This window comes from Dromaius novaehollandiae, chromosome 7 (assembly GCF_036370855.1).
Source record: "Dromaius novaehollandiae isolate bDroNov1 chromosome 7, bDroNov1.hap1, whole genome shotgun sequence".
NCBI lineage: Eukaryota > Metazoa > Chordata > Aves > Casuariiformes > Dromaiidae > Dromaius > Dromaius novaehollandiae.
Genome location: NC_088104.1, coordinates 4,683,058 through 4,707,353, shown reverse-complemented (window position 1 = coordinate 4,707,353; position 24,296 = coordinate 4,683,058). Strand labels below are relative to the sequence as shown.

Below are 24,296 nucleotides of genomic sequence, written 5' to 3'. Positions count from 1 at the left end.
TTCAAATCGTTTAGAGCACGTTTTAACTTCTGCTTTGACCGCTTGGGCCCCCTCCAAACGTGGTTGCTCGCTTGGCTGAACTGCGCAAGGAATGAGAGTCGTCAGTGTGGCAAACCAATATTCTGGAGAAAGATTGTGACTTTTAGCAAAGGTATTTTATTGCAGGTTGTCCCTCCTTCATTTCCCTTGCATCCTTTTGTGTTCTCAATCCCCCTAGCTACTTGTGAGGAAACTGAACTGGACGAACGTGAGTTCTGACTTGAAAGCGGGGAGGTGCTTGGTCCAGCCTCTGTGCGCAGGTGAGGTTGACTGCCCACCTGGGAAGACTCTTGTCCCGTTGAGAAGCCCTGTGGTTCACCACATAGGACAGTAACCCGGGCACTTGTCTAGCCACCAACCTCTGAAACGCAGAAGCAAGCAGGTTAAGATAACGAAGCTGGAGCTGGGAAAATGGCTGTGGAAAAAGGGAGGAAAGGTATGGGAAGGAAAAGAGGGAGTTCATCTGCGGGACTGATGATATGACTTGCCATCCCTTCTTGCACCCTTTGAACAAACGCACAATGTGCGTGTATGGACGGCTGGTGTCCTGGGGGGCTGAGGAGGAAGAGGAGGTCAGTGAGGCTGAAGCTTGGTCCACGCAGGCGGCGGGTGCTGCTGGGTGCTGGCTCCTGCGCTCTGCCCTGCTCTTGGATGTGACGAAGGTGACGGCACGGGGCTCACCCGGGCTGAGCACCCCAGTTCCCCAGGTTGGTGCCTGCCTGGTGTTGGACGAGCACTTTGCAGATTTGGTAGGAGCAGGCAGATTTTACCAATTTATGTTGCCAAGTTACGTACCGCAAATATGTCTGTAAGCGCAGAGAAATAAATATGACTGCAGCTTTGTTTATAAGTGGCATAAAAACAACAAAGACAGCCAGTCAACCAGCTTTTATAAATCACAATTTTTAACTGAAAACATAATATGAGGTCAAGATTGCTGCTTTGATTTCCAGGATTTTTTTTTCTTTTTATAAATTAACTAATTTTTACTTTACCCTCCCCATTCACTTTTTTCCCCCTGTTCAAATGGACAGAGATGAAAGAAATTAGGAATAAGGAGTTTGGTCCTTAAAGAGCAGAAAAAGATGACTTCAAATTAATTTAGGTGGCATTTTAGCTCTATGAGCAAGTTCATTTTCCTGAGGTAGAAGGTGCACAGTCCTTTAGATTCTGTGGATGTATTTTGGGACTTCAGCTAGAAAATGCTGCTTGCGAGCAGCCAAAATGGCCTTTACAGCACATGGGGGAATGCAGATTTTAAATTAGATGTTTAAATTTAAAAAAATTAATAACAATTCTGCTGCTCTTGTAAAATACCCAAAAGTCAAATGTATAGTGCTTGCATTACTGAAATTAATAGCAGACAGCAGAATTTGTACTAACTTTTACCAATGAACCTCCAATGTTTATTTAAGTTAAGCAATATTTGCTTTTGCTGTTTATCAGGCAGATGTCCTTTCTTAGATTTTTTTTTCTTTTTTTAAGCTTTAAAGGCTTTTATTGGCGCCTAATCCCTTTAAATGTACTGTATATCACATTTATGAAATGTATTGGTACCAGAAAGCAGCAGACTACTTTGTTTTTAAACAAAGACCCCAGGATAAGGGGCGATGTTTTTCCCCTCACAGGTGATGGAGTATGTACAAAGAATGCAGCGGATAATGGCAGTCCTGTCCTCTGAACAGATGGTGATGGTCCTGTTGCTAGGATAAGGCCTGAAGAATTTAGTTTTTAATTCCACATTATTTGCCTCAGTGCCATGAATATCCCTAGGTTTCCTCAGGCAAAAATACAACAAATACACAGAAAGAGAAAGAAAAGTGACATGCAGATAGAAAAGGAGACAGAGAACGGGAAAGGACTGGAGCCAGGTCAATAGAAGCTTTTGGGAAAATGTCTGCTCAGCTGTCTGCAATCACCTGGGTTTGAAAGGCAGGCAGGAAGGAAGATTGGTTTGGCATGAGAACGAGGCCTTTGATGCTTTAGATACCACAGAGAAAAATACCCATTTCTTCCCATTAGAAGTCTGTTGACTTTCCTAATTAAGATAAACATGTTTCTGAAGAAGTTAGCTCTCACAGTACTACATTTGTAAAAACAACCGTGCTTTTAAAATATATACACAGACAAGGATGTGTGCCAAGAACTAGTGCTGGTGTGGTCTTACAAATCACTTTACAGGAATATTTTTAAATCATTGCCTTATTTAAAAGTGAGCGAATTTCATTCCCTCCAGTCAATTAAATATCTAATTTCAACTCAAGTAGATAATAACTGGAGTATTTTTATATAAATGAATGAACGGTTAGAAAACTGTTAAACACACAGCCCTCAAGCATGAAAAATATATTCGTTTAACTGTTTTATTCTTTTATCGTTAATTTATTAGAGATTTTGCACTTGCGTCATTTCAGTTTGTGGCACTGGGGGAAAGAAACTTTATTTCAAAAAGATTAATTCAGATTGAAATTCTCAGGGACCTTTCTGCCACCTGAATTATTCTGGCAACCTGATGATGTGCGTGGTGGACGGTGCGGGCTGACAATCGTGATTTTCCCACAATGGCTGGTCTGTGGGAGAAGCCTATGAGAACTTCCAGTTCCACTTGCCTGGTCCCCACAACAAAAGCGTATGCAAAATGTCAAAACCATTTCAAATTCATAAGCTGACATAGCGACTGTATAAAGGTGCAATGTCTGAAGTTTGGGGAATTAATTCTAATATTCTGCCCTTTCAGAGTGTCTGCACAAAGCCAAGCCATATCAAATGATTTACGGGAGTCCCTGCGAAGGGATCCTGTAGCATTTACTCTCATCTTCATATGTCCTGTGATCACTGAATCTCTTGTCAATATACAAAACGTACAGCCAGAATATACCATACACACCCACACACATGCATACATGTAGTTCATGTCTCTAACCTTAAAATCATAATTTTATTTTATCAACAATCAAAAAAAGTTGTGCTTAAATAAGAGAGTTTCAAAATTCACTCAGCTGGCCCAGACATTTCTTCAGGTCACCAAGCAGTTGCTGTGTTCGTTATGTGCCCAGAAGAGGTAAGTAACAGAAAATAGATCAGTATATATTGATATTTGGAAGTCTGTGTACCAAATTGTCTTGGCACCTCATAGTCTCAAAACAGACATGCGCTTCTCCTCTTACTACTCCATTTCTTCTCGTTCCAGTAGCCCCCAGTATTCCTTCGCTCTTTACCTCAGCCTCTCTTGTGAGACTGCTGATTTAGTTCACAGGATCTCTTCTCCCACCATCTTCAGTATCTTAACAAATCCAGCCATCTGACATATTATTTCTTGGTGTCTATAAGTGGTAGTTTGCTGTTCCTGATTCTGATTTTTCTGAGATGGTCCTCCAGGGTGTAGCTGTTTGCTCTACCATTGCCCACTTTCAGAAAGTTAATAGACTTTTGGTTGCTATTAGATATCCAAAAGTGAAACATCCCAGATCCAGATAGCAACCTTCTCCCACTTCTGAGGGTAAAGAGAAAAAGGAGGCCTTACTAGCATGCAGTTCACCTGCTTTGGGAGCCTTCTGCAGAACCGTGTTGCAGAGGGGCCTCTTTCTTTCCATGACCTCTGTGGAGCACGTATCTATAGGAGTTAGATATCTCAGGAAGAGCAGCTGAGTCCTACCCCACCGTGTAGCTGTGTTCTTCAATCCAGTGCAAGTACTACTGGTTTGTACAAAATGAAGAGGTGAATTTGCTTCACAGTCCTTCATGTGTAAATAAATAAAATCATCTCTGGTATTTGATCAGAGATGAAAGAAACCATTTCCTTTGGAGAGCCGAAGAAGTGGTTTCCCATGCAGTATGTTTTATGATGCATACAAAAGCCTTGGTGGCTCGTGTTGTTTATCCTTCATATTGTAAGGAAGAGAGGACTCATGCTGAAATGCGAGATGGTGTCACTTCTGACATTTCTCTTTTTTCTATAATCTGTGGGTTTTTTTAATATTAGCTGTCCTTTCAGAAGCCTATGATGATGAAATACGCTGTGCAATTCTTCTTAATTTCTCATTAATAAAGTATTGCAAGTTATTACCTTTTAGATTATCAGAATGTAATCAAAACTGGAAAATTATTTCTTAATCTCACCAAAATTTGATCTGATTTTCTTTAGACAAAGAAAACTCAGTTTAATTTTAAATTTTAGACTTTTTTTGATACAAAGCAAAAGGTGCCAGTGGCACAGCTGCCTCATGTAATGAAACACATAGATTAGTAGGAGACCAATGTCTTCTACTTATTTTATTTCTCACATTTGTCATTCATATTTAATATCTCATGCCCCTGACTTTTTAATTCTCTGTATTGAATTGGAGAGGCTCACACAGCATACACATGCTCCGGTTTAATGAGCTGTAATTCTCTTTCATGGATGACATACTTTTTCCCCTGAAAAAAACTTGTACGAAACTTCTTTTCACCTCTGCAGAGCAGGCAGTATCTGTAACAAGATGATGATGACTGGAGAGCAGAATGCCTACAAAGCATAAGGTGAGAAAACATCTTAAATGCTTCTTGGTTTGGGAGGAGAATATTGACCTTAGGGGTTTTTTTTGTTGATATTATTTTACAGTTGAACTTTGGTCATCAACTTCTGTCCTGTTTGCTCTAGAATATGCCTTTTTCTTTTCTGTCCTCCTTTTCTGAGCCAAGTTTTAAGTAACATGAAACTCTCCTGCCCTAAGCTAATTAGCATTAAACTTCTGAATAGGCTTCTCAATAACATTTTCAACAAAGAAGTTTCATAGACTTCAGAAGGTCTAACTGATCTCATGAATGACAGATTATTGTATCTGACTTAGATATCTCAAACTAAGATAGGAAGGGCTAAGCCTTACCCTGAATATAATTGCATATTTACAAATATGTCATAGGAGTGTCATAGTTGTTAGGCTTAGTTAATTGTAAAAGTCTTAAGATCTTGGAAAAAATATTCTGTAGAGTTATAAAGCATTAAGGCTATTGTAATAACATGTCATGCCTTTCCAGGATTTCGGAGTACTTTAGAAACATTTATCAGTCCTCACAGCTTTGAAGTTTAAGTACAACGGTGACTGATGCTGTAGGAATAATTTTATAAGAATTAGTGTTATCTTTTATTTATTTCCCAAATGGGTAGATTGAAGAGTTATGATTTGCTGATTGTGACCACTCTGGCCAAATGTAATGTTCACAGGATAAGGAAAAGTGACACTGAATTCTCCCTCTAACTTTTAGAGAAGAAAGCTTCCTTGGAGTTTCCCTTTGATACTTTCAGGGAAGTAGAGGAAATGAGCACAGACATGAAGTTGTCTGGTTTCTCAAGGAGATCACAGTTGAAGAAAAGCAGGGCAATGTGGAGGTGCTTTACACTAAATTTCAACTCTAGAGTCAAGGAAGAATTTCTTCTCCCTCAAAACTTTCTTAGAGCTGTGTACTTGAGGGATGTAGGTAGAGCATGGATGGATGGGGGGAGTCTTTTAGGAAGAGGAAGGCTGGGGAGGTAGAAGATCAGTCTGGTTTCTAGTGTGGGCTACAGTGCTGGCTGAGGTGGTTTCCCACCTCACAGGTGAAAGCTGTAAAGAGCGAGCGTATGGCTTTTTGAACAACCATTACAATCTCTGCTCTCTCAGTGGGGTGCTAACCAGGTTCCTCTTTTGGTCGTGGTATAAGATGCTGTGAAACCATGTATTATATTAGAACTAAGCTCTGCTTACATGGTCTCTTCATGTCTTTGTCTTCCAGTGCACTAAAACCACAGCCGCCGTTCTGCTGTGAAAAGACTTTTTGTTGTCAGGCGCATAGCAAAGAGTAGTAGGATGAGAAGTGGAGGTTATGTAGGTCCTGGTCCTTTTAAATATAACATAATTTTTCAAGAAGCTCAAAGAATTGGAAGAAGTTATGCTTGAAGAGGTACAATAATCAAAAGAAAATGAGAATCGTTCTGTTGATGAATGGGCTTTAACCTCAGCCTTTGTAAAATCCCCAAAGTTTCCTTTTGGTATGCATCCTAAAGTCTTAAAAAATACAGTACATGTTGCAAGATCTTCACACATTTTGGCACAGAAGTACAAAACTGATATCTGGGAGGGCTGTAGGAAGTCGTGTGGTTCAGCCTTATGTCTGAAGGCAGGACCAGCTCTACCTAAACTGCACTTAAATTATCACGTTTCCCCCCCCTCCCCCCAGCCGCTGCCTTGGAAATATTCTGTTATTTTTATAACTTTCCAGTAGATTTCTCTTCCTCTGAAGATCTTAATGTATTTAGTGTTCTGATTTCTCTTTAGTAGTTAGAAATGTCTTAGAAAGTGGTTATTAATAAATCATTAAAGGTTTGCATCTCATTTCATTTCCTTGCTGCTCTACTACTCTGTATTTTCAGCGAGAGTACAAAGCTGTTCTGAAAATCTTAAGAGGGATTTTTCACAACAGAGTAGAATTTAAATTATGAGAATGAACCTACTGATTTTTACCTGAAATATTTGTTATCACTGAAGCTATTTGTTTAGATAAGGGATTTCTTAGCCTGATTTTGTTTTATCTGTAGCTTATGATGAAGGAATAATCATGCATGCAGGGCTTTATACATTGCGTATCTTGAAAAGAACATGGAGTCCCTTCACCAATAGGGCTTTCCTGGGAATAGGGAAAAGCCAGGTTGAATATAACACTTGATAACTACAGATATTTTCAGTAGCACCAAAGGAGGTTTGGGAAATGATGAAAAAACTTATGAAAGGTAAACTGACTATAATTCATACTAAATATCTCCCCTTGTGCAGAAGCTCTTTCTAAATTACTCAGATAAATGAGCTCATTTATGGAATATTTTGTACTGCATGAACTTATATGGGCACCTGTCATGTATATATATTTTTAATACTGAACTCATATAGATGGCTTAAAGTCCCCCTTGCCCTTTAGTAAATTTAAATCTCCCACAAAGCTGCTGTACAGTAGTCGTAAAGAAACATTTATGGTTCAACATAATTTCCCTTCATTTCTTTTTCTCTTTCTTAAAAAAAAAAAAAAAGAAAAAAGAAAAAAGGCAGTTTAAAAGTAATAAAGCACTTCCTTCTGTAAATCTTTGATCTTTTTTCTTCCTAAGGGAAGATTAATTTGTAAATATGCTAATGGATTTGTATAATATGAAACCTTCGTAAGAAAAACTACATTAGTTCATATGAATGAACCCATCTATCTTATTCAATTTATAAACTAATGGCTGAGAGCATCAGCACTGCGTTCTGCTTGGTCTCATGTCCAAAAACACTGTTCGCATTTCTAAGACAACACAGAATTTTATAAAAGAAAAAAAGTTCTTAAATAAGACTAATTTTGTCATCTGACTTTTTTTTTTTTTTTTTTTTTTTTTTTTGACTCTTATACTGAGATTTGCCCTTATTCAATTAAATACTCTGCTCTGAAGAAACTCATTGCTGGTGTGATGGGAGCTGCACTGTGCAAACATAAATTGCCCGGCCGTGCACTTTCCTAACCAGATCGCGCTGCTTGACGCGGAGGGCTGAGCGTGCCGGCGTGAGCTGCTGCGTGGTGCTCCCCCGGGTAGGCTGGGCCCCAGAGGATGCGGGACAGAAGCTGCCCCACTAGCGAAGTTCTAATTCCAGGTTGCTTAAGGAAACAAAGAAGTTGACACCAGCCAGCACCTCGCTGGGTAGTAATGCTGCTGCTTTTTGTGCTTTCATCGAATACTGTGATACCTTTGAACTTCTGATAGTCAGTGGGAGGTCTTGGGCCAAACTGACCTCCCTGCTATACAGCAGCAGGAGAAGGGACATGGACAACACCTTCATGGGGGAATTTACCCCTCAATTTTCAGGTACAGTCAAGGATGACTCTTGGCATATTGTGATCTCCTCTTTCTCTTACTCAGTCCTACAACCTGGGATCCTTCAAGCACAGTAAAGCTCCTTGCTCATTCCTTTTGCTCCCAGGGCCCTCAGATCACCTTCCTTGCTAAACTGCTTGTGTACAACAGCTTTGATTTATCCTGCTGCTTAGCTGAGGAGAAAGGGAAATGCGGCTTGCTTCCAGCCCTGCCTAGTAGAGAGGCCCTGCCACTGCTGCCGTGTCCCAGCTGGAGAGAGGGATGGGAAGGGGAGTGAAGAGGACCCAGGGAGGGATGTGGGGAGCAGGCAGGCAGAGCTTGCCGGCTCAACCCTTTTCTTTCTCCCAGCTTCTCTTTGCTATTTAACTTCTCCCTACTCCTTCTCTCCATTTCCCTTTTCCTCATTTATCTTTTGAACCAAATGATAGGTATAGAAACTTAGCACTATTTTTAACTGAATAGAGAGAGCTGATCTAAAAATCAAACTCTGCGTGTTGATCCAACAGGGTTCTGCGTGATGACTGTGCGTTCACCGCTTTGTGGCACCCAAGCCCACAGAGAAATTGCTGTTAGCTGTGGCTGATCTTGCTGCCTCTCTACGGGGAAGAAATGTGTGTGTTTTATTCTTACTTTCTTAAATATAGGGAGCGTCTTGTAACAAAAGGTGGATGGAGAGATTTAAATTGGTTCTGAAGTTAGCGCTAGCCTAGGTCCAAATTTGCGTGCACAGCCAAGCGCTGGTACTTCGTGCCGGAGGAGTCCGAGTGGTGACCCTGGACCCCTAAGCTTTGTATGGGGCTTTTTCAGCATTGTAGGCGCGGTTTATTAAGGTAAGGATAGAAATCTTGAACTTCAAGCCAGCATAGTCAATGAAGGACTTGTTTGATGTGCTCGCGGTAAGCAGCACTGAGGAGACGTGTTGTTGGGTTCTTTAGTAGTGGTGTTTTCCCAAAGGCTGACAGATTTGTGTCCAGATAGATCGCATTGCTTTCATCTCGCTAGCTGTAAACAAAAGGTGTGTATTTCTTAAGGCATGGAACTTACGGAGACGCCGGCGCGGGATCATCCGGCTGCTTGCCTCGTTTGATGCTATCATGCTTTGGATAATAATAGAATCGTAATATGTACCTTAAGGCTGCAGAAGTCGGAGCACAAGGAGGCAATTCACAGCTGATTTATAATGGGGGTGGGTGGGAAGGAAGTGTCAAGCACTACTCAGAATAGATGAATATTATAAAGGGGCCCAGGAAGATCAGAAACGAGAGATTCAGATTTTTTTTTTTTCCAGGAATTTCTTTCCAGTACTTCTCAATCATAGTGGGAATAGAGGGCAAGCAGAGCAAAACTGGTGGAGGAGACTTTGCAATCGTAATGAACAGAAATTCAGACGTGAGATTGCAATGTGATATAGTCTGTTTTGTTTTTAAAAGAACAAGGAAAAAATAAGGTTTTGGCTTTTCTCTGGCAAAGTTTTCTTTTCAGCAGTCAAAAATAATAGAAATTAGACTTAGAAGAGATCGTTAATTGATCTTGTCCATTTCTTGCCCAATGCAGGGTTATTCCCTGCAGCATATTTTCTAGTGCTGAGTTCAGCTTTGTTTTTAAAACCTCCACAGTGACAATCTCCCGAGGGAAGTGGTGAAAGCCTGGCTCTACAGCCTACTACATCTCCTTGTCGATCTGCTGTGCAGAAGGAAACTCTCACAACCAGGAAATATTTTCTGATGTTCAGCCTACTTTTTATTTTCTTTTTTAATTCTGTCCTATTACTTCTATTTATACTCTTCTGTATTACTCAAAATAATTACCTTCTGGGAGCACCACGAGTTAGCTTATAACAGAAGTCTGGATTCTCAAAAAAAGAGAAGCTTTGCCTCATGTTGACTCTCTTTCAATCAAATTGAATGCATAACCTTAGCTACCTGACCCACTGCTGGCACATAAAGAGTTGTTAAATAACCACCTTAACTGCAGGTAGAAGTTTTGAGCAGCCTACCCACATTTTTCCTGGTTCCGAATGTGAAGCATTCCTCATGAAACAGATCTGAGCAATTAGTGGTATGAGTCCTTAGGATTTTTTAGTTTTGTAAACTGGATCTTTTTTCTTGGTTCAAATTATCGATAGACGCATGTCTGAAAAGCATGACTTCTCTCACTGCTTTTTCTCTTAATATTAGCACTAGATTGTGAATTTGGTCAAGGTCCTATTTAAATAGTTTTGGAGTTGCCAACATGGTGTGTTCTGATACTCAGATCTCATAATCCAATTTTTAAATTAAAGAGCTTGGGGCAAAAAGCACTCTCGCAACTGAACTGCATGTTTTCGAGCACTGAGCCAGAGGTTTTTTTAAGAAAAATACCAAATCTCCTCTCTCTTCCCAATTAATATAGCAAATGTCATACAAAAAAATCTTCCTATTTAACTTGTGCCCTGCAAGGGCACAACTGACAGTGGAAGTTTAAGCTGGACTATGGCTTCAGTCAAGGTATCCAAATTGCAGCTGAATACAGAAAATACGCAGAATAGCAGCTGATTTATAGTGCCCCATTTGCTGGCTTTATAGAAGGATGTTCTGTGTATTTCCAACAATAAAAGCAACACTGAGGAAAAAATAAGTCTGCTTTTCTTTTCCTAAAGGTTTTTCTCCCCTCTGCCCAAGTCATTATTTTAAGTTTCTCAGTATTAAATCTAAAGGTTCATCAACTCACATCTTTACAGCTCTGTCTTTCTGTATACAGGACCCTGTCTGCCTGTTTCCTCTATTGCACTATTTTGTTTGTACTACTGTAATCATTTTGCTGGCCCAGATCTGTGTGGGTGTGCTGGCAGCTTTACAACAAAGTTACATGGGAACTGAGTTAAGGTTGAATATTTATTAGAAGAAGCCATCTGGCGTCAGGCTGTCTGTACAGGGGGGCTTATTTCTTTAGTAGTCTCTCCTTTTTCTTTCGAGCTCTTCCTCCCTCTCTCTCCGTTTCTCATTTACACGCTGCATACATGTGAAAAGTGGAACACACATCTTGACATATTGATTTGATTCCTGATATTTATAGCAATTAACCCCGCTCATGTGCCTCTCCTCACCCCCTACCTCTCGCTCCCTCTCTCCCCTCCGCGCGAGCTCCCGTGGTGGCAGTGGCTGGCGATGGCAGCCCGCGACGTGCCGCAGGATTCCCACCGCAGACCCTTCCAGCTCGCCCGGCGAGGCAGCGGCTGCAAATAGCCTCGGAGCCGCCGTCGCCCGCTTAAACATCCATCTCCTGCTTCTTCCACACTTTCCCTCCTCCAGCCAGTGAGCTCGTAAAAGTGCTGCGTTCGGGAAAACTCCCTCCTCACCATGTTAAACAAACTAGCCGGCAGAAGGGTGTCCGTGCTATTTCACCGTTTGTATGACATAGCCCGGCTTCAAAGTGTAGCACTAAATTGCCAAAAGATGTTTACTTTACTCGCTTAAGAGCTCCTCATAATTCAGTTGTTCTCCCTGCCTCGGTAGGAGCACACATGCATCCTGCGAGCCCGTTCTTGTGACTCGCTCCTTACCCACGGGGTTTCCTCCGCTGGTTTTTGTGCAGTGCTTGGGATTTTTTTCAGTGGTTTATGATTCAAGGTAATTTGCTTTTTCTGGGGCGCTTAACTGCAAGCACCTGAAAGATGCAGCTGCCTATTTGCTTTCTTCCCTCCCCCCCGCCAAAGACAGGCAATCAGTGATTTTTCCGAAAAAATCATTGTTTTTCCGAACGCATCTGAAGTTGGACGTCCAAAGTTGACGGTCACCTTGGAAAAGCTTGACCTATTTTTCCAGCGGGACAGCGAACCTTGATGCAGTCTAGCTGGCAGTGCTTCCCCACTGTTCCTGCCTCCTGTAAGTTAATACGCTGAACTCGGCAGCCTTGCGTAACCTCCTCGCTCGTCGGTGCGGTGGTTTCGGCGGCGGTGCCAGGTGGGAGAAGGGGAGCACTGGACAGCAGAGGTTCTTTCCACTGAAAGGAACAGTGAGTCACCCGTGGCCTGCAATTATTCCTTGGCGTTTTTTCAAAAGGCTGCCTGCAGGGATGAAAGGAAAGCCCTTTCTCCATGACTGACGCTGGAGGTTAGCAACCTAAAATGCTCCCGCAAAGCATAGCACGCGGGCTGATTTGAGTAGCGTGGAGCAGGGCTGAGGGCTGTGAGCCCCGGTATCTTGAAGGACACATCTGGGAGAGGCAGTGGCTCCCAGCTTCAGGATCCCACTAATTTTCCAGCAACTGGCCCCAAGATACCAGACCAGTCAGATGGTTGGCATATTGTCTCCCCACAGGTAGTGTCTCTTGGCTTGCAATTTTTCTTGGTGCGTTCAAACTCCAATCTGGGAAAGAGAAAGGCAGAGTTGTTTTTCTGTGTAGTGTGCTGGGACGGCTGAATAACAGTACTGCTTGTGGGAAAGGGTGGGAGCGTGGACCAAGGAGGTGGCCTAATGTGGGAGCGGCAGAAGAGCTAAGGTTTTGCTGTGAAGAGTCTGGAGAAAGAAGTCAGTCTAGCTATTTTTAAGCTATCAGTATTGAGTACTGATAACACTGGTCATCAGTGAAGTGGGTATAAGACCAACTTTAATATGAAGTGTATGTTCCTATCCCTGTAAGCTGCTTGGCTACGGTGCCCAGCTGACCACCACCTTTACTAGGCTTAAGTGAGAGAAGTTGCTCTTTTCTTCACTAACCCACAACTGTTCTTCCACCCAAAGTACAGAGAGGGGGAAGACAAGTCTTCTGGTTAGCACTGGTGAGCTTGGCTGCTGGTGCTCTAGATAAATGAGGGAAAAATGACAAGAATCACGTAGAGGCTCTGTCTTGCGTGCTGTAGACACGGTGACCCTAGTCTTCAGTTGTGTGGCAGACTGGGAAAAGTTGTGCTTAAGTCACTGGGCAAGAGAGGCTGCTTTTGTTACCGCTGTTGTTCTGTTTATCCTTTGGCAAAACACTTAAGTCTCCTTGTCTCACTTATAAAATTAGAATGAAAATTACCTTCTCCTAGAAGTATTGCAAATTAAAGATAGCTAATGGTAGTAAAATTCTCTGAGACACTTGAAAGAAATATAGTTTAAAGGTATATAACTTACAGCCTCTCCTGTCAGACTTAGGTGTCCAGCAGCTATAGTCTTTGATACAATACCAATTTTACACACAAAGGAACAGGCTGAGCTGCTAGTGACTGTTTTGCAATAATCTTGGTTTTGAACAGAGTAATAAAAAGCCTTTTGAATATAGGCTTGTTTTAAAGCTTTTTGCATTTACCGACTTTTCATGGTCTCTGGACAGGCAGTGTGAGCAGCGTTTGCACCAAAGCACTCCAGTTTAGCCCCTGGATTGGTATTGCACAGAACTGGGCAGATAACGTCTGCAAAAGGATAGCAACAGGCAGCAGCTTCCAAGAAGACCAAGAAAGCAGCCGTGAGACAGGATGAGGATTCAGGATGTCGTGGAACAGGACATGAGAGAACATCACTGCCAGATTGAGTATGTTAAGCAGTGAGTACTGTCACCAATTAAAATAACCATAAAAAGCCAGACATTCCATACTGAAATAACTCGTAACAGATCCCAAGCGCTGCGTTACCTTGCAGCGGAGCGCTGAGAGCAAGCCATGGACTGCGAGGCAATTGCAACATGCCGATCTGATCTGCAAAAGGGACAGAGAAAAGCTCCTTCCCATCTTCTCTTTCGAGCGCCCTGGCTCATTGGGTTTTTCCAGCTGTAGCTGCTAGCAATGGCCATTCTGGGACTCTTCTCCCACCTCTCTGAACCTGGTACAGCTTTTTGGCTCTCTGTTTTCCAGTGTCCACCTCCATCTCCGTTATCAAAGATGGTCCCAGGGTATAACCCGTCTTGACCTTCTTTGGAGGTGACTCACGATGGCCATTTCACCTGGTAGCTCTCCTGTCCTGTTAAAACACTGAGCAGGGCCTGCATGGCTCTGGGCTGAGGTGTAGGTTGGGAGCTCCTCCAGAGAAGGAGGCAAGGTGAGCTAGAAAGGCCAACAGAACCAGCCAGCGGAGATCCTCTGCTGGTTCAGGAGGTGGTTTCTTTGGAGAAGCACCCTTGTTCCTTTGCTTAATAAAATTGCAATCAGGGAAATCAGAGAGTAGCTTAGCTAACATGTAAGCAATAGGTAGAGAGTGCGTTAAGGGTGCCCTGAAGCTTATAAATTGCTTTTTCAGTACCAGAATTGCCCGAATACTGAAGACTTGTCCACTCGTGTCTTTTCAAGTAGTCATTAACACATTAAAATGTTTCAGTTCAACTGTATTCTACCTTTCTGTTTTGTTCAAAACTGTATTCTCAAAAATCTATCAGTAGTAAAATCTATTACGTGAGATTTTAAATATAAATTTGTAAAATCAATGGTATGTATTTAAGTGAAAAATGCATGTTGAACAATAGTAACAAAAATATAAAATATGCTTCAGAATATGAATCTAAGCATTATGATTCTTTTTGGAAGAGGAGATGAATATTTGACTTATAATAGTAACACGTGACCTCTATGATGAAAAAAACTCACCTCCTAGCTCAGTGGTTGTTCAGAGGAAAAGTCAAGCATCATATTTTAAGTAAGTGTGATAAAATTCTTATCATCTTAATGTATTGCAGAAAGGAGATGAGCAAAGGGCAAAACATGTATGTGGTTTAAGTTTTCAAGTATCGAGTATATTGATACTAAATCCAGGGCATTTTCATGAATATTTTTTGAAGTAGTGAAAAAGGCACTAAAATCACATTTTCTGAGATCAGTGAGGGCTTTGCCAGTCAGTTATTGGCACAGCTATAATAAACAGAATACCTGACTCTCTGGTCCTCACCCTGCAAGAGTTCCCTCTGGTTCGAGTGTGCAGTTTGGGAAAACCAGGCTGCTGTGTGCTTGTCCTGCGGTCGTAGCTGCCTCGCTGCTGGGCAGCCCAGCGCCGTCCCCGTGCCTCCTCGTCCCGCGTAGCTGTGTCCGAGTGACGCGCTCGTGTCGGGGGTGGCTCTTAGCCCTGCTCCGGGGCTGCCAGAACAGGCGTGCTGCAGGCAGGACACTCGCGTCGGGGGATTTGTGTCGACTCCTCGGAGAAACCGGGCTGCATCGGACCTGGACGCGGCGTTGCTGAAACAGAACGCCATTTAAACCCAGACTGTTCTCTGGGCGTCTCATTTAGTCCAAAACACTATTTCTGTTGCTGTTTCTCTTGACTTTTTCTTTTTTTGACACAATTCCTATTGTTATTTCAGCAAGGGGGTGGGGGGGGGAAGGATAGGCTCGAGTTACTCTGTGGCTTTTGGTGAAGAATTAAGAAATATTCTAACAGTTTAATAATGATAATCTCCAAATAGTTCATAACAGCATTAAGGGTAATTAATGACATTTGAACAGTAAGAGTACTTAATCCCTAGGGAAATGTGATATCCACAGTTTTATTTACATCTGAAGTTGTTTCAAAAGTGTAAAAAAAAAAAAAAAGAAAAAAGAAAAAAAAAAAGAGAGAGAAAGAAAAAAAAAAACCCTGTTTATAAATCAGTTTCATGCTTATACTGTTTCAGACTTCATCTTAATTTATTGTAAGTAAGTAAAAATAGAGTTTTTACTAATAATAAAAACTGCATTTCATGTTAAATCCAGCACTAGGTCAAAGTAAGATGAACTGGTATACATTTCCTGTAGGATTAAGATTTTCTGAAAATTATAAATTACCAGTGATACCGGTTTACAAAGAAGAATAACTTCTTCTAAAAGACCCATATATTTACATTTAAAAGATATTTTCCTAGCCTTTAGAGCTGTTAAAAGAACTTAAATAATTTTGATGATAAATGCTACACACTGTAGCTTTTATGTTTTGGTAGCACTTCTTTTCTTTCCTTTCTTTTCCCCCCACATAGCTGACCTTGCTAAACCTTTGAAAAATGCTGTTACATCTTTTTATGTTTTAACAATTTTACAGTGAGGGGAAAAAATAATGCCTGTGATAATTTTCAGGATAATACTGAATTAGCCCCATTCAGATGTTTAGGTTTCAAAAACCAGCAGAAGGCGAAGGATTTAGTTGACCTTGATTTTGCGAATAAAGAGGATAACACCTGATTTGAGACAGAAAGCTGTAGTTGTGGAAAACACAGAGCAAAACAGAGTGTGTCGATCCTGTTCAGCATTTGTGCCTAGTGCGTGTTCTTTTGGTTGTGCTCTTGAGCCTGTTTCTACTTTTGGCTTTTACATTCCACAGAACTTCTGTAAAATCAGCAGGGACAGTGCTAATAAATTTATAATGTTGTTTTGTATTTCTGAACATAGTACCTCAGTAATTAAGTGAAATATTTATGATGAATATAAAACAATGCAAATTCATTTGTTTGCCTGAAAGCTAGCTTGTTATTTATTTAGATTTATCTTTGAATGATTCTTTAAATTGAATCACAGTATGAATGAGAGTGAGATTTAAAGCAGAGAAAATTTGTTGTAGTGTATTGGTGCATTACACTGTATTATCTAGTGTCAAAGCTTATGTGGAGGGTGATTTAAAAAGCAAAACCAAAAAACCTGTGACCTAATGGACAAAGATTCTCTAGTTTGTTTTCTTGTAGAAATTCCACAAGCTAAATCACTTCTATCAGCTGAAATCCTGAATAAAATTTATGCATTACTACAGCTAGCTGTATGTATGCAAATTGGATCTTGACCTATAGGATGGGTATAGGAGTAGCTTCAGAATAATGCTAATTTTTGCTTCAGCTGGCTGTATTTTGTTTCCTAGGCTCTACCAGTACTTTTTGCCATTTACTATTTTCATTGGGGAAATTCAATCTAAAACCTTGTAACCAATTCAAATCCAATGAATATAGTGCCCCTGTGCTGATGATTAAGAAATAAATTGTTTACTTCGTTTAGATTTTTTTCTCCTTCTCTAAGTAAAAATTATCTTCCAAAAATAGCTTACTTTACAAACATCTTGCTGTTGCTCTCCTAGCTTTTTTGGCTTGACAAGCATCATGATTATGTCATGAATGAGGAACAGTTATCTTGGTATAAAAAAGGGAAAATATGATTGTCACTTTTAAAAAGGTTATTTTATGTTGAAGCTATTGCATGCTCAAGAGCATGGCGTGTCCCCTAACCAGAGTAGCTATATATACACTATTTCATGTAACTGTAGATGGATTTGTAATGCTGTTAAAAATTGTTGAGACTCAAAGGTTGGAAAACTCCCCTAAGGTTTTAAAGATCTAACAAGATCAAACCAGAATTTTAGCAGTGTATGATATGCACGTATCTTCTGTTTCTTGTTGGATCTTGGTTCCCCAAAACACTGTCCGGGGCACACGAAGGTGACTGACTTTAACATGAAATAACTAGTGCAGCTTCCTCAAGGTACGAACTTAATGGCTAGTGTGCATGCAGTATGGGGATGTTTCATGGAAACTTGGCTGTAACTGGGAAGCTCTCTCTGGTAGGGCATGCTATTTCTCATTTTACGTTTCTTTTTTGCATGTGCAAATAGATTTTCAAACAGTTTTGCTCCATTGCGCTAAGGCATTAGCGTTACTACGTTCAGCTCGAACGCAAGGTCGTTGGACACCAGCGAAGGTCAAGACCGGCGTTGCTCCCTCAACCACCAGACGTCCCGCCACCGAAACGCGTGTGCCGCGATGTGGGAGCAGCCGTGGGTGCGGGAGTGAGCGGCGTGGTGGCAGCTCTGGACCTGCAAGGCGTTCGCCCCGGGACGAAGGTAGGCATCTGCGTGTGCTTGCACGCCGGTGTTTTGGGTTTGTTCCTTCTGGTTTTCTGCTCACTGTTGAAACAGTGCTGTAGCCAGTCTGCAGCCGCCCTGCTCAAGAGGGAGAACGTTAGCAAGGTGCTATGAGCTACCAAGGCAAAGACGCGCCGTGCCGGCAGTGAGCAGGACGAGGAGTTTTGCATGGCTCTGTGCATATCTTTTAAGCAAGTTTTGGAGGCAGTTTTTTTTTGTCTTTTATAGACGTAGCGGCGTAGCCTAGAATTAGCAGGAGAAAACAAAGTGATTGAATAGCCTTTTATGTTTGCTTTCATTTTATCAGTGAATATCTTTACACCTCTTGTGACTTAATATTGGTAATTTTTTCTATTAGTGTATGTGTCACACATGGAGTATCAACAGCATAAAATATGTCCATTAACTCTAAGATTTAAGAGGGTGAATTTTCAATAAACAAATGATGTCTGCTGCTTACTTTCTGGGCTCTTAGAAAACTATTTGAAGCATGCTGTAAACATAAAGAAGGCGGCTGAGTAAGTTTAGTTGGCTTGAAATATGCTACTGCATGTTACTATGAGAATGCTATGTGGAGTGTCTGGCTGCTGTGTAAATTTTTGGAGACCAGTTTCCTTTTTGGAAATGCAAAATTGGGCACTACAGTTAAATGCCATCGCAAGGTTGCAGACTCTAACACTAAGCCTCACTGGTACAGGAATATAGATTAAGTACAGAGAAGAGGAAATGGGTGCTGTGCTTTTTTGGTTATTACTGCACAAGCTTACCTTGTGATTATACCTTGGAAAGATCCAGTCCAGACATGATGGGCACCCTCTGTCCCCTCCTGACTCTAGCTCAAATGTTCCTGCTGGACCCTTCCTTCTTTTCAGGCATTCCTTGGAAAAGGATGAAGTTGTCATCTTCTGTAACAACAGCGACACCCTTGTATTCCTTAAAACCCTTGCGGCATGAAATTTCCAGCTCTTCTAGTTTTTAAAATATAAAAATTTATTGTTCTTCAGGGACTCCCCATGTAGAGAAATTTAAAAAATATATATGAAGCACATTCATAACAAAGAGCAAGCAAGCGCTCCCACTCTCTCAATTATTTTTGATTAAAAAAAAAAAAAGAAAAAAAAAGAAAAAAAGTATTTTTGAGCAAATCTCCTATTCCGGGGCCTGCCGAAAGGCTTTAGGGCCCCGAGCTGGTAGCAATGCAGAGGTAACGGGGCGTGCTGTGGCAGGGCATGGCAGGGGAGTTGTCTGATCATCTAAATCCAGCTTCAGAAAAGAGGCTAAAGAAACCTCTTTGAAGGGATATTTTGGTTCATGTTGTACTTCCTGATGTATTCCTGGATTATGTATACAGCAGAGTATTCAAATACTCAAAATAGAACTCAAAATACTCAAAATAGTACTGTAACAGCACAAAGGGTATTCGAACAAGAGCGCACAAATAGCCCGTGCTCCCCTACTTGCTGTTCCCGTGCGGAGCCCGGCCGTGGTGAGGCTCTGCCCCTTCTGCTCGCGGTGGAAGCCGTACCGTTGCGTTGGGCTCCTGATCTCCTCCGGGGTTGCCGGCTCTCTGGGGTACCAGCAACTCCAGGCATGGCTAGACTTCCTAGCTGTGTTGTCAGTGTAAACAGTAGTATTTTTATATTCAGTCTAAGTAGATATATCAAGTTTTTGGCCTTGGCTTGACAATGTCGTTTTAGAAAAGTCCTTGGAAAAGGCCCACTAGAAGTTTGAAGTGCATGCATTTTGAGAAAAAATAAAGTTGTTTACACTAATGATCTGAAATACCTTATAATCTCGTAAGACTTTTTGCTATTGCTATCAAACCCCACAGCCCTTTTTTAGTAAGGGGAATACTAGTTCCTCCTGCCCTCCCCCAAGCCATATCAATGTTGTGAGTAGTATAACTGCTTCGGTCCAAAGATGTGTTTCTCTGCTGTGGTTGACAGTCCTGGGGAAATAGCTTGCTAAGTGGTTCTTGGATTTTAAACCACAGAAGACTGATCATGAGTCTAATATTCACTTTTCAAACTTGTGAGGAACATGAATTTGACCTCAAAAAAGGCACAGTGCCTATACTCAGGAACATCCTCATACAGGTTTTTATTTTTTGCTTTAAGGGAGACTCCATGGGAATACAGCAGCGTGTCTGTAGTATTGACTGTTTTTATTTCTTGGCTTTTTCAAGGTCATGGCCTAAAGCTGGTGAGTTTCCAGAACAGGCTCTGGGACTGTCCACGGTAAGCAAAATATGATATATGTCATGGAGAGCAAACCCCAACTTTTCTGTCTTAACTAGTGTACGTTGCTTCAATGTAGAGATGTTAATTATTAGGAGCTTGCAGCATACAAGTTTTATCTGAATTTGCGCTGGGGTTCAATCACTCTGTGCGGTGCAGTGGCCTTCCTTGAGCCATTTCATGCCCTCTCATCGGTGCTGGAAGTTGCCTCGGGAAGGACTGTGCTGGTGGTTAGGAGCTGCTGGATCGGGGGTGCTCTAGAGCATGCTAGTATGGCCTAAACCTGCTAGGGAAGGGGGAGCGATAGATCCCATTTCATGCAGGAACTTGGGGAAACGAGAACTGGGGACACACACACACTGCTATGCAAAGTGTCAGGTCCAAGAGGTACCTTAGCAGCACACGCGATTGTTGTCATTTTGGACGGGTTCTTAGCATGCCATAAGACACAAAACCAAGACAAACAGTGGTCAAACCTCATATACAGCTACTAGTGGAGTCATAGCAATAAAGAAGAATTGTGAACAACATTAGTAAAAACAACAAATCAGAAACCAAATCTTAGCTAGAAATTCAAATCCAGATATTTTCACTGTTGCTACTGGCTTTTTGAAAACACTTGCACTGAAGGAGTTTTTATCTTTGTACGTTTAAGTAGAGATCAGATTCCAAGCCAGCAGCAAAAATTTGCTTTGGTTATGAAATGAAAATAATTTCTAGTGGAAATTGAAGTCATTTAGGTCTCAGTCCTGCAAAAAGTTTTATGCTTGTGTTTAATTAGTGTTAATGTCTCTAAGTAGCCCCATGATGAATCCTGTTGATGAAAATGGTGAACTCAAGTAGGGTACACCTAGGCATTTAAATACATCTTTGAAGGATTAGAGCCTGGTTTACAATTGCACAGGTTCATTTTTACTGGAAGTCTCAAAAAGAGAAGCTTGAGTTCAGAGTTGAATACATTTTGCTTTCACTGTTTTATTGCCCTCCCCCCTGCCTTTATTGAGAAAAAGGGTAGGCTTTTTAACCTGTTGCTCTAAATACTAAACTGTATGGAGTGCTTGCTCTTGGGCATAAGAAAAGGCTTAAATTTCTTGTCATTCTGTAGGCCTGATTTCCCCCCCTCTCATAGCCTGTCATTTGCACCAACTGAAGTATTTCCACTATCCCTTAGAGAAAAGCAAAGCCAAAGCAAATTAATCAGAGTAGCCACCTGCTTATAAAGCTTAGATCATCTAATCAAAGAACAAGAGCACTACAGTGATGGAACATGCAGTTCAAACAGCAAATAACACATATCAAATATTGAGATGAACAGTATCTATGTTTTGAGAGAGACTAATCCCTGTTTATCATCTGGTTATCATGAAATGTTCAAATATTCTGAATTTTAGATCAGACACTGCATTTGTTGTAACTTAATGCTTTTCTCAAAATCAAAATGAAGCAAGAAAATGTATGTTACTAATGTGTAAGTGGAAGGTCTGCCAATAGTTAGATATCTAGGATACACTGAATTGGTAAATATTTTTAATTATTAAAATGTTAGTAAGCAGCATTAAAAAGTTTTTTCCACCTAACAAATCATTTTCTGATGAAAGTGAGAACAATTATTTATTTTAGATCTGTATGTGCTGATGCAGATCGATATAAGTAAGTAAATTTCCAGTTTATAGAATACGACTTATTTTCCTGGGAAAAAATATATACCTGTAGACACCAGCACACAATAATTTTTATAGTCATTCTCCAAATTTCCCATTTGTATATGAGTTTTCTTAGAAATAGCACATTATCCAAGTGACTTTTTTCCCCCTAAAAATAGGTAGAAGCACAGAGATGACAAAAACAAGCCTGAGAAGCCTTTTGGGGTGTGTGTATATGTATGTGTGTATGTACATATATGTGCACTGTGTCACATTAAGAACAACACTCGCTTGGCTGATCCCCTCTCTGGCTTAGCTCAGTTATGAACACCAGGAGATACTAACTTGCTCACATTATATATATATATATATATATATATTTCATTCTGTTTTGAAGGCTACAGAAAGCATAATATTAAATGAAAAACCTTCTCTCACCACATTCCCAGTAGAATTTTACTAACTACCAATGTTGATTGGTTACTTTAAAATACTTGCTTCTCTCTCCTTTCCCCCCTCAGCAGTATGCCATCCAAATCCATTAGACTTATTCAAAACGAACATGTTCAAATATTAACGTATATTTAAAATGAAAGAAAAAAGCTTCCTTGGTGTCTGGCCTGCTTTTATCCAACTGGTAAGAACCTATGCCAGGAAGAGCTTTGTAGGGGTTGACATCTCCTAGTGATCCTTCTGTGCTGAGCTTTGTTTCACGGTGACCCTCGCAGTGGATGTGAGCCCCAGTACCCTCCTCTGTAATTGAGAAAATCGTCTTTCTTACAAAGCCTTTATCTCTGCCACGGGGTTTACTGCTAAACGCTGAAGGCTTCCCTGAGCTTTTGTGGGACGTTAGTGACATGATGTAGTGTAGGATGGTGCAGCTAAAAGAATGGGCCCTCTCAGGCGTGGAGGGTTTTTTGGTTTTGTTTTCCAATATAGGCGAAGGATTGACTGGTGTCTTCCTTGATGGAAAGCAAAACAGTGATGGAATGAAATGCACTTCTGGCAACGGTGCTCAAGATAACGTAAAATTGCAAATATTGCCAAGAAAGAACATGTCCTGTAATGATGGGCAGGCAAAGTCACAGAGATATAAGCGATAACCTCAGTTTGGGCTCAGATATATGGATGAACCAGACTGAACGGAAGAGATGATACTCCAGTGGTGAAGGCAAGTAACCATTTCTACCGTTTCTGGTTCATCAAGAGATTCCTTCTTATGGTGATGGCTGGTAAAGTTTATCTTGGTTACACTTACTTTTATTTCTTCTCTAGCTGTTACTGTGAGAGTAACGAGGTACATCAAAGGCATGAGGCACATGGGATCTGGATTTTGCTCTCGCTACTGGCTTACCTTAAAATACTGAGGCAAGTTTAAGAGCTCTATGCTTTTCTTTCAAGGCTCAAACTCAAGGTGGAACTCTTAACTTTTGCATTTCAGATATTAGAAAGCACTCTATGCTCAAAAGATGAACAACAAAGCATTCATTTGAAAGAGGAAGAGAGAAAATAGACCAAAAGTGTATCTTGCTGTTAATGGACTGCTCTGAGGGGCAATATAGAATAAGTCACCTGAAAATTGTTTGCCATAGATGTCTTCTACGACCATGGAAAAAATGCATGATATCCCTGTTTTTCAGTTTTCCATCCGGAAAGTAGTAAAAACAGTGCTCTTTTCATCCACTTTGAAGGGGTGTTGTAAAGACAAATATCTTGAGGCTTGCCAACTGCTTGTTATTTGCACAGAGATTCATGTTTTGTATAAGGGAAAGTGAGAGATTTGAACATCAGCTCTTGGTCAGATGATGTCCCTCTGAATAGATGAAGTGAAAATCGGGAATATCTTCAGTAGAAGAGATGTTTGGTTTAAGGGAAAATGTAAGGAGAAAAGCAATCACCCCTGAAATATAAGGATAGGACAGAGGGGGAACAAGATGGATTGAGTGGGGACAGAAAAAATAAAAAATAATAGGGTAAGTACCAGTAAATATCACAGACCCTCATGTTTAAGTAGGCATATCAAAGGCTTCGTCTTCTCCAGCACAACGTGTGCCACCACTTTTCCTTCCCCAGTATTTAGCTTTTGCTCTCAATGGTAACCTAGAAAGATCAGCCCCGGTGCCTTCCTCCAGCCAGTCTTCCGCGCAGCATGGGACCGAATTGACGGATGCTCTTCACTCTGCAACTCCCAGCTCCCTTCTGCTTTTACCCAGCTGGTTTCCTCTCATCTTAACTTCTTCAGCTGTTACCCACTTAAGAGGCCTTGTTTGGCAGCTACTGTTGGATCAGGCCCATCTGATTGCTACCTCATCTCATCTTCTGCAGTTTTGCTCCAGGTTATCGGTGTCCTAGGATAAAGTAAAAGATCTTTGATTCAGATGAAGCTGCAGTGCATGTGACAAATGAATCAGCAGCCAGAAGGCAGAGTTACCATGACAAGTTATGTCAGGAAAGGGGTTGAACGTTAGAGAAGGAAAGGTTTCCACCGCTGCTTCTGAGAGAAAAACACCAAAAAAAGAAAAAAAAATTTTGTGGTTGATTTATATTTCTATTACAGGCTTATCCTGTTAGTTTGTTCTTAGAGAAGATTTATTCCCTGAGGTCTGATTTATCCATTTTAGAAACTCTCCTCCCCCAAGAAACTTGCAACAGTGGAAAGAACAAAAGTTGGGGCTGTATTTGAAGGAGAAATCTGGCAAAAGTGGCCAAGTGACCGTGGTCAAAGCTGCATGCAAAGGCTATCTTTTCTGGCATGTGACCACTT

General features: G+C 41.1%; 1 long non-coding RNA gene across 1 annotated transcript; it reads left to right on the top strand.

The window, feature by feature from the left end:
* The first annotated feature begins 17,193 nt into the window (after positions 1 to 17,193).
* LOC135328958 (uncharacterized) lies at positions 17,194 to 22,692 on the top strand. The gene is made up of 3 exons (XR_010390088.1): positions 17,194 to 17,631; positions 19,838 to 19,889; positions 22,472 to 22,692. It is a non-coding gene; the product is annotated as an uncharacterized LOC135328958 (long non-coding RNA).
* Positions 22,693 to 24,296: the final 1,604 nt, after the last annotated feature.